The sequence below is a fragment of the Cherax quadricarinatus genome, chromosome 52 (genome assembly GCF_038502225.1).
Source record: "Cherax quadricarinatus isolate ZL_2023a chromosome 52, ASM3850222v1, whole genome shotgun sequence".
Lineage (NCBI taxonomy): Eukaryota > Metazoa > Arthropoda > Malacostraca > Decapoda > Parastacidae > Cherax > Cherax quadricarinatus.
In genome coordinates, this window is record NC_091343.1 from 9930978 (window position 1) to 9941679 (window position 10702).

A 10702-nucleotide genomic window follows, 5' to 3' on the forward strand; every position below is an offset into this window, starting at 1 on the left:
CTATCCCTCCTGTCCTCTAGTGAGTGTGTGTGTGAGTGTGTGTGTGTGTGTGTGTGTGTGTGTGTGTGTGTGCGAGTGTGAGTGTGTGTGTGTGTGTGTGTGTGTGTGTGTGTGTGTGTGTGTGTGTGTGTGTGTGTGTGTGTTGCGTTGGTGTGTGAGCAGGTGATTTTTGATGGCAACTGCGACGTTTGAGAACCCAGTGTAAAGATACAGAACGTGATCTCTAAATATATGCAACAATGATTCTTGCTCTTGTAGAATCGTTTACTGAACGTTAAGCACCACGTCGTACACCCTGGATCACACACGACGTCACCTGATCCCACAGCCACGTACCTGATCACGACACGCACGTTACCCCGGGATCCGAACAGCCACGTACACCCCTGGATCACGACACAGCCACGTACACCCCTGGATCACGACACAGCCACGTACACCCCTGGATCACGACACAGCCACGTACACCCCTGGATCACGACACAGCCACGTACACCCCTGGATCACGACACAGCCACGTACACCCCTGGATCACGACACAGCCACGTACACCCCTGGATCACGACACAGCCACGTACACCCCTGGATCACGACACAGCCACGTACACCCCTGGATCACGACACAGCCACGTACACCCCTGGATCACGACACAGCCACGTACACCCCTGGATCACGACACAGCCACGTACACCCCTGGATCACGACACAGCCACGTACACCCCTGGATCACGACACAGCCACGTACACCCCTGGATCACGACACAGCCACGTACACCCCTGGATCACGACACAGCCACGTACACCCCTGGATCACGACACAGCCACGTACACCCCTGGATCACGACACAGCCACGTACACCCCTGGATCACGACACAGCCACGTACACCCCTGGATCACGACACAGCCACGTACACCCCTGGATCACGACACAGCCACGTACACCCCTGGATCACGACACAGCCACGTACACCCCTGGATCACGACACAGCCACGTACACCCCTGGATCACGACACAGCCACGTACACCCCTGGATCACGACACAGCCACGTACACCCCTGGATCACGACACAGCCACGTACACCCCTGGATCACGACACAGCCACGTACACCCCTGGATCACGACACAGCCACGTACACCCCTGGATCACGACACAGCCACGTACACCCCTGGATCACGACACAGCCACGTACACCCCTGGATCACGACACAGCCACGTACACCCCTAGATCACGACACAGCCACGTACACCCCTAGATCACGACACAGCCACGTACACCCCTAGATCACGACACAGCCACGTACACCCCTAGATCACGACACAGCCACGTACACCCCTAGACCACGACACAGCCACGTACACCCCTAGACCACGACACAGCCACGTACACCCCTGGATCACGACAACCACGTACAACTCTAGACCACGACACAGCCACGTACAACTCTAGACCACGACACAGCCACGTACAACTCTAGACCACGACACAGCCACGTACAACTCTAGACCACGACACAGCCACGTACAACTCTAGACCACGACACAGCCACGTACAACTCTAGACCACGACACAGCCACGTACAACTCTAGACCACGACACAGCCACGTACAACTCTAGACCACGACACAGCCACGTACAACTCTAGACCACGACACAGCCACGTACAACTCTAGACCACGACACAGCCACGTACAACTCTAGACCACGACACAGCCACGTACAACTCTAGACCACGACACAGCCACGTACAACTCTAGACCACGACACAGCCACGTACAACTCTAGACCACGACACAGCCACGTACAACTCTAGACCACGACACAGCCACGTACAACTCTAGACCACGACACAGCCACGTACAACTCTAGACCACGACACAGCCACGTACAACTCTAGACCACGACACAGCCACGTACAACTCTAGACCACGACACAGCCACGTACAACTCTAGACCACGACACAGCCACGTACAACTCTAGACCACGACACAGCCACGTACAACTCTAGACCACGACACAGCCACGTACAACTCTAGACCACGACACAGCCACGTACAACTCTAGACCACGACACAGCCACGTACAACTCTAGACCACGACACAGCCACGTACAACTCTAGACCACGACACAGCCACGTACAACTCTAGACCACGACACAGCCACGTACAACTCTAGACCACGACACAGCCACGTACAACTCTAGACCACGACACAGCCACGTACAACTCTAGACCACGACACAGCCACGTACAACTCTAGACCACGACACAGCCACGTACAACTCTAGACCACGACACAGCCACGTACAACTCTAGACCACGACACAGCCACGTACAACTCTAGACCACGACACAGCCACGTACAACTCTAGACCACGACACAGCCACGTACAACTCTAGACCACGACACAGCCACGTACAACTCTAGACCACGACACAGCCACGTACAACTCTAGACCACGACACAGCCACGTACAACTCTAGACCACGACACAGCCACGTACAACTCTAGACCACGACACAGCCACGTACAACTCTAGACCACGACACAGCCACGTACAACTCTAGACCACGACACAGCCACGTACAACTCTAGACCACGACACAGCCACGTACAACTCTAGACCACGACACAGCCACGTACAACTCTAGACCACGACACAGCCACGTACAACTCTAGACCACGACACAGCCACGTACAACTCTAGACCACGACACAGCCACGTACAACTCTAGACCACGACACAGCCACGTACAACTCTAGACCACGACACAGCCACGTACAACTCTAGACCACGACACAGCCACGTACAACTCTAGACCACGACACAGCCACGTACAACTCTAGACCACGACACAGCCACGTACAACTCTAGACCACGACACAGCCACATACACCCCTGGATCAAGAAACAACTACGTACACCCCTGAATCACGACGCAAGCACGTACACTCCTGGATCACCACCCAGCCACGAGCTACACGAAACGCACACTCCTAAGCAATGCTGCAAGATTGATACACTTGTTCGCGCCTCCGAGACGCACCAAACACCATCACCAGCTAGTCGACACATGATGGGTTACATACATGTTGTTGCAAGGTGGGAACTTTAGCTGTGAGACTTCAGTAGGATTATTCAACAGCTTCCCATCATACATAAGGATGATCACCAATATAACCCTTGCTGTCTGCAAGAGGGAACTGGATAAGTTCCTAAAGTCAGTTCCTGACCAGCCGGGCTGTGGTTCGTGCGGCCAGCATTAACAACGTGGTTGAACAGGCTTTAATTCATCAGGAGGCCTTGTCTGAGACCGGGCCATCGGGGCGATGACCCTCGGAAGCATCCTTCATGTATCCTTAAGTCAGGCTGAGAGTGATGCTACATTAGCCGAGACCAGCCACTGTAGACTATGTTGACGCATTATGTAACTAGTCAGTTAAACCATACCCCCGGCCGGGATTGAACCCGCGGTCATAGAGTCTCAAAACTCCAGCCCGTGGCTAGCTGGTCTAGTGGTTAGCGCGACGGGCTGGAGTTTTGAGACTCTATGACCGCGGGTTCAATCCCGGCCGGGGGTATGGTTTATTTGCAATCGTGTCATTACGATTTCTTAAGTCATGTTAACTAGTCAGTTCCTGGTCACATTTTCAGCTATCAGTGACCAGTTTCGAGGGTTGTCCTGCCTCAGCAGCCCGAAATGGGACATTCTTAAGAACAAATGCATGCAAATACAGAAAGCCATAGATGAAAATGAGAGAAATCCAAAATACTTCTCAAATGCAAAATCTAGGACGAAAACACATCTATAATCGGACCTTTGATTGAAGAAGACGGAACAGACACTGATGACAATAAAGAAGAAATATTTCAGCCTAAAACTGACCATCCAAATGAGTTCAAGACCGAGAAGCAAAACGCCAGACATCTCCATAATCTCTGAAATAACCCTAACCCCACTTGACGTCAAATAAACCAGTGATTGCAAGTCAACGCACTTCACTCCAGGCCCTGACTCATGGAACTCCATATTCATCAAGAATTACAAGACATTATCATGTCCCTTAAATATTCTATGGAGGAGTAAGGGCATTAGAGTCACCCCACAGTCGTTAATAACCGCTGATATAGCCCCATTCCACAAAGGTGGCAGCAAGCGACAGCGCTGATGTGTCAAATTATTAAGATTGTTCAAAGATGTTTAAGAAGCATGTCTGCCAATCACAGCATTTATACAAGCCAAATCGGCATGGGTTCAGAACAGGTCGCTCTTCCCTCTGGCAACTGTTAGACCATTAGGACATGATCCTGAATATAATGTAAGACGAACAAAATGCAGAAATGGGCTACACTGACTTGGCAAAAGCTTTTGACAAGTGAGACCTTGGGTAGTATTGCACAAACGTGTGCTAAGGGAATAACTGGAAAGGTGGGCAGATGGATATTTAACTTTCTAAATAACAGAACCCAAAGAGTAATGGTAAACAGTAAAATCAGGCACAGTACTCGCTCCACTTCTCTTTCCCATCCTCATATCCTCAAAGGAAAAGGTAAAAACCATAGCACTGTATCTTCCTTTGCAGGTGATACTAGAATCTGCACAAGAGTAGCATCCATAGAAGACACAACAAGCCTCCAAGCTGATATCAACAAAGTTTTCCAGAAAGTTCATGGCAACAATATAATGTTTAATGAGAACAAATTTCAGTTACTACGTTACGGAGGGCGTGAGGAAATAAAGACAAGATAGTAAAAGACAGACTCAAACCATTCAACAGAGCCAAAGTCTAATGCGAGAGACCTGGAAGTGATAACGTCAGAAGATCGTACCCTCAAAGACCACAACAATGTCATCATCTCATCCGCAAGGAAAATAAAAGTTTGGATAACAACTTTCAAAACAAAAGAAGCCAAGCCAACGATGATATTCAAGTAAATCGTTCTCTTTAGGTTGAAATATTTGCTGTGCACTAACATCCTCCTTCAAGGTAGGCGAAAATGCGGAAACCTGAATATGTACAGAGAACCGAGAACTTTCCCAGCTCATTTAATTTCAGTCAAGCACCGAAATTACTGAGGATGCCTGAATTATCTCGAACCGTATTCCTAAGAACACAGGCTCGAAAGATGCATGATAATCTACACCTGGAAGATTCTGGAGAGGTTAATCCCAAACCTGTCCACCGAAATCACTACGTATGAACACAAGATGTTTGGTACGTGGTACAAGACATCTCCGGTGATAAGCAGGCATGCGATGAGTCTATACTGAGAGTGAAATAAATGTAAAGGAACCACGACTTTTCAACACTCTTCATGCATAAGGAGGATTACCAACAGACCCCTGGATGTCTTTAAGAGGGAGCCAGACTATGAGCAGCGGGTAGCAATAGACTGATCCATCAGCCCAACACCCAAGAAGCCTGATCTAGGGCTGGGCCGCAGAGGCGGTGATCTCCGGAAGCGACTACAGGTACAGGTAAACTGCAGGTTACACAAAAATATTGCTCGAGTCAGCAATGCCTTTACAATACTGGAAATCTTGGCTTCCTTTTTTTCTGTTTCTTGTTCAGATGAAGACTTGACAGAGTCAGTCAGGGAAGATGGGAGAGAGCCAACAAGGTGGGAGAGGACGAAGATGGGAGAGAACGAACAAGGTGGGAGAGGACGAAGAATATGGGAGAGAACCAACAAAGTGGGAGAGAACGAAGAAGATAGGAGAGAACCAACAAGGTGGGAGAGAACCAACAAGGTGGGAGGAGTCTACCTGGAGGGCATTCCGGGGATCAACGCCCCCGTGGCCCGGTCCACGACCAGGCCTCCCGGTGGATCAGGCCTGATCAACGAGGCTGTTACTGCTGGCCGCACGCAATCCAACGTACGAACCACAGCCCGGCTGATCGCGCACCGTCTTTAGGTATCTGTCCAGCTCCCTCTTGAAGACAACCAGGGGTCTTCCCGTAATGCCCCTTAATACTGGTGGGAGGCTGTTGAACAGTCTTGGGCCCTGGACACTTACTCTTAGTGTACCAGTGACGCCCCTACTTTTCACTGGGGGTATGTTGCATCGCCTGCCAAGTCTTTTGCTTTCGTATGAAGTGACTGCTGTGTGCATATTAGGGACCAGTCCCTCCAGAATCTTCCAGGTGTAGATTATGATATATATATCTCGCCTGCGCTCTAGTGAGTACAAGTCAAGTGCTTCCAGGTGCTCCCAGTAGTTGAGGTGTTTGATGGAACTTATACGTGCAGTAAAGGTTCTCTGTACATTCTCTAGCTCTGCAATTTCACCTGCCTTGAATGGGAATGTTAATGTACAGCAGTATTCCAGCCTAGAAAGAATAAGTGATTTAAAAAGGATCATCATTGGCTTAGCATCTCTTGTCTTGAATGTTCTCATTATCCATCTTATCAGTTTCCTAGCAGATGTGATAGTGGCATTGTTGTGGTCCTTGAAGGTGAGGTCTTCGGACATTACCACACCCAGGTCCTTCACATTACTTTTCCGCTCTATTGTGTGATTGGAGTTTGTAGTATACTCAGTCCTAGTTATTTCCTCCAGTTTTCCATAACGGAGTATTTGGAATTTGCCGTCATTGAACATCATATTGTTCTCTGTTGCCCATTGGAAAACTTGGTTTATATCTTCTTGGAGCTTTGCCGTGTCCCCAATGGATGACACTCTCATGCAGATCCTAGTATCGTCTGCAAAAGATGATACAGTGCTGTGGTTTACATCTCTGTCTATGTCTGATATGAGAATAAGGAACAGGATCAGTGAGAGTACTGTGCCTTGTGGGACAGAGCTCTTCACTATGGCATCTGATTTAACTCTGTTTACCACTACTCTTTGTGTGTGATTGGTTAGAAAGTTCAAGATCCATCTGCCTACTTTTCCGGTTATCCCTTTAGCACGCATTTTGTGTGCTATTACACCATGGTCGCACTTGTCAAAGGATTTTGCAAAGTCTTGTGTATACTACATCCGCATTCAGTTTGTTTTCCAGTGCATCTAGGACCATATCATAGTGGTCAAGCAGTTGCGAAAGGCAGGAGCGACCTGCTCTGAAACCATGTTGCCCGGGGTTGTGCAATTTTTGGGAGTCCGGGTGGTTTGCTATCCTCCTGCTTAGAACTCTTTAACCGGGTGGTTTGCTATCCTGCTTCTTAGAACTCTTTAAAAGATTTTTATGATGTGGGACGTTAAAGCTATTGGTCTATAGTCCTTAGCTACTGCTTTGCTGCCACCTTTATGGAGTGGGGCTATATCTGTTGTTTTTAGTGACTGTGGAATCTCGCCTGTGTCTAAGCTCCTTCTCCATAGCATACTTAGGGCCCATGAGAGGGGATTCTTGCAGTTTTTAATGAACACCGAGTTCCACGAGTCTGGGCCTGGGGCTGAGTGCATGGGCATGTCGTCGATGGCTTTCTCAAGGTTTAGTGGAGTTAGGGTTATGTCAGAAATCTGGCCTACATTGGCAGGGCTTTGAGGCTCATTCATGAAAAAATTGTTTGGAGAGGACAAAGACGGAAGAGAACGAATAAGGTGGGAAATAATGAAGATGGAAGACAACGACCAAGGTGGGAGAGAAGGAACAAGAGGGAGGAAGCAAAATGAAGGGAATAAGCTGAGGGAGCTAGAGACAGGTCACAGACCGGGTCGCGGGGGCGTTGACCCCCGGAACTCTCTCCAGGTAAACTCCAAGAAAACAGGGAGGCAAGGGGTAGGGAGCTAAGGGTAGAGAATTAAGGGTGAGCAGAGCCAGGGAACAAGAGGAAGTAAGGGGTAGGGAACACGGGGTGAGGAGGGAGAAGAGAGAGGGAAGTTGGGGAGGGGAGAGCTAGCGGGTCTGTGTAATAACAAGCGGTCATGTGAAACGCATCACTTGTGTCAGAATATTTACTGGGCAGCCAACATCTCTGGCCTTCCTCCCGCCTTCCCCCGAAGCTCCTCCCCACCTCCTGCAGTCCCATAATTTACCCCTTACCGACCCTTCACCTACCCTTACCACCACCTCAGTGAACCTCCTAATATCAACCCCCTCTTCCCATCACTGCTCCTCCCACACCTCAGTGTAATATCCACATTCCTTTTCGTTCCTGTCCCGGTCCTTAAAGCCCACAATCACCCTTTAATAACCAAATTAGGTGTTCCGTAGCTCGATCGCTAGCGCACTCCGCTCACACACTTACGTCCGGGGTTCGAATCTCCTCTGGTACGGCTGGAAAACATTAGGGACGTGTTTCCATTAGACACCTGCTGTCCCTGTCCACCCGTCAGTTTTAAATGGGTACCTGGGTGCTAGTCGACTGGGGTGGGTCGCATCCTGAGACAAAACTGTCCTAATTTGCGGGAAATGTTCAGCATAACAAGCGGCTTTCTATATAGTAGTATGTCACTGATGTCAGCTGGCGCTGTACACCATGTATATGTACTTGTAGTAAATAAAGATATTATTATAATCACCACCACCTTTAACAACCAACCATCAACCCCTTAACATCCCGCCATATCCCTTTAACAACTCGCCACAACCCCTTAAAAACCTGTTACCAGCCCCTCATCACCCCTTGCACTCTGCGGGTGGGAGAGGTGGAGGAGGCCCCTCATCACCCCTGGCACTGTGGATGGGAGAGGTGAAGGAGGCCCCTCATCACCCCTGACGCTGTGGATGGGAGAGGTGAAGGAGGCCCCTCATCACCCCTGGCACTGCAGAGGAGAGGTGAAGGAGCCCCCTCATCACCCCTGGCACTGCAGAAGGGAGAGGTGAAGGAGGCCCCTCATCACCCCTGGCACTCTGCGGATGGGAGAGGTGAAGGAGGCCCCTCGTTACCTCTGGCACTCTGCGGATGGGAGAGGTGAAGGAGGCCCCTCGTTACCTCTGGCACTCTGCGGATGGGAGAGGTGAAGGAGGCCCCTCGTTACCTCTGGCACTCTGCGGATGGGAGAGGTGAAGGAGGCCCCTCATTACCCCTGGCACTCTGCGGAAGAGAGAGGTGAAGGAGCCCCCTTATCACCCCTGGCACTGCAGAAGGGAGAGGTGAAGGAGGCCCCTCATCACCCCTGGCACTCTGCGGATGGGAGAGGTGAAGGAGGCCCCTCATTACCCCTGGCACTCTGCGGATGGGAGAGGTGGAGGCGGCCCCTCATTACCCCTGGCACTCTGCGGAAGAGAGAGGTGAAGGAGGTCCCTTATCACCCCTGGCACTCTGCGGATGGGAGAGGTGAAGGAGGCCCCTCATTACCCCTGGCACTCTGCGGATGGGAGAGGTGAAGGCGGCCCCTTATCACCCCTGGCACTGCGGAAGGGAGAGGTGAAGGAGGGCCCACATCACCCCTGGCACTCTGCGGGTGCGAGAGGTGAAGGAGGCCCCTTATCGCCCCTGGCACTGCGGATGGGAGAGGTGAAGGAGGGCCCTCATCACCCCTGGCACTCTGCGGGTGCGAGAGGTGAAGGAGGCCCCTCATCACCCCTGGCACTCTGCAGAAGGGAGAGGTGAAGGAGGGAAGCAGAGGGTGTGTGTGTTTACCCTTGACTCTACACAGCACGGTCAGGAAGATCTCCGGGTTTGATATTAAGTCATTTTAGCCACCTGCTACCATTAGAGAACGCCATCAACACGGTCGTTATCAACGTTATCGCCAGTCCATCATCATCATCATCATCATCAATGTACGTGGTGCCGCCACTGAGATCACCACCACCACTCAGTGTGTAATCTCAAGCAGCACAATTACCTCTCCCCATCACCCACAAGTAACAGAACTCCAGTCCTGCTGAAACGAAACGTTTGAAGTTGCTTTACATTCTGAACCCATAGTAGAATGCTTTACGGCAACCTAATGCCCTAATGAAATCTCCCAGCTCAGGCTGACGAATTTAATTACCTAAAATCTCCACCAAATTTTGACTGAATATGATAGGAAACATGTTTTAGCTCCCACAATACAGCTATTAGGCAAAATAGGGTAGTAGAATAATGCTGATGTTACCAATTTTGTTTAGAAAATAAAACATTCCCTGGCACTGAGCCTTCACTCCTCCACTGTGTAGAAACTCTTCCTTCACATTTACTTATAACAGTCTGCGAGGAGAGTCTGGGCCGTTCTTTACGACGCTGTAAACAACAAATAATGTCACTTTCCTTTCACAGTGTGAGTCAGCAGAAGAAAACACACAGACGAAGTCACAGCTTCAGAGGATCACAGTCATAATCCTCTGAAGTACAACTTACGTTACACACCAATAATTTACGTTGGAATTCCTGTCGTTAAGATAAAAGGAAACGAGAAATTGGTAGTTATTTTTATAAATAATGCTGTAATGTGTGAACGTGGTGTTAGCAAGAGCAGCGAGCAATGGCCTTCTAAGTCCTACTGGTAAAACAGCCCTTGATGATGGGCAGCTCTGCCTGTCAGGAGGCCTCATACCTGGGCAACTCTAAAAGAAAAAGGGAAGGGAAAGAGGGTATGTGTTACTTTAAACCTCTTGACTCTTTCTCCGACACTGTCAGAAACTCTTTGATATTAAGTCATTTTGACTCGGTTACCATGAGTACCCGATCAACCCGGTCGATCCGGTCATGCCAGTCCCCCATGATCAGCTCATCAACTACTTTTACGTGCGGGCCGCACTGAGTCCCAACCACAGTTGAACCAGCAGCACCCTGATCCCCATGACCCACGTAACAGTCC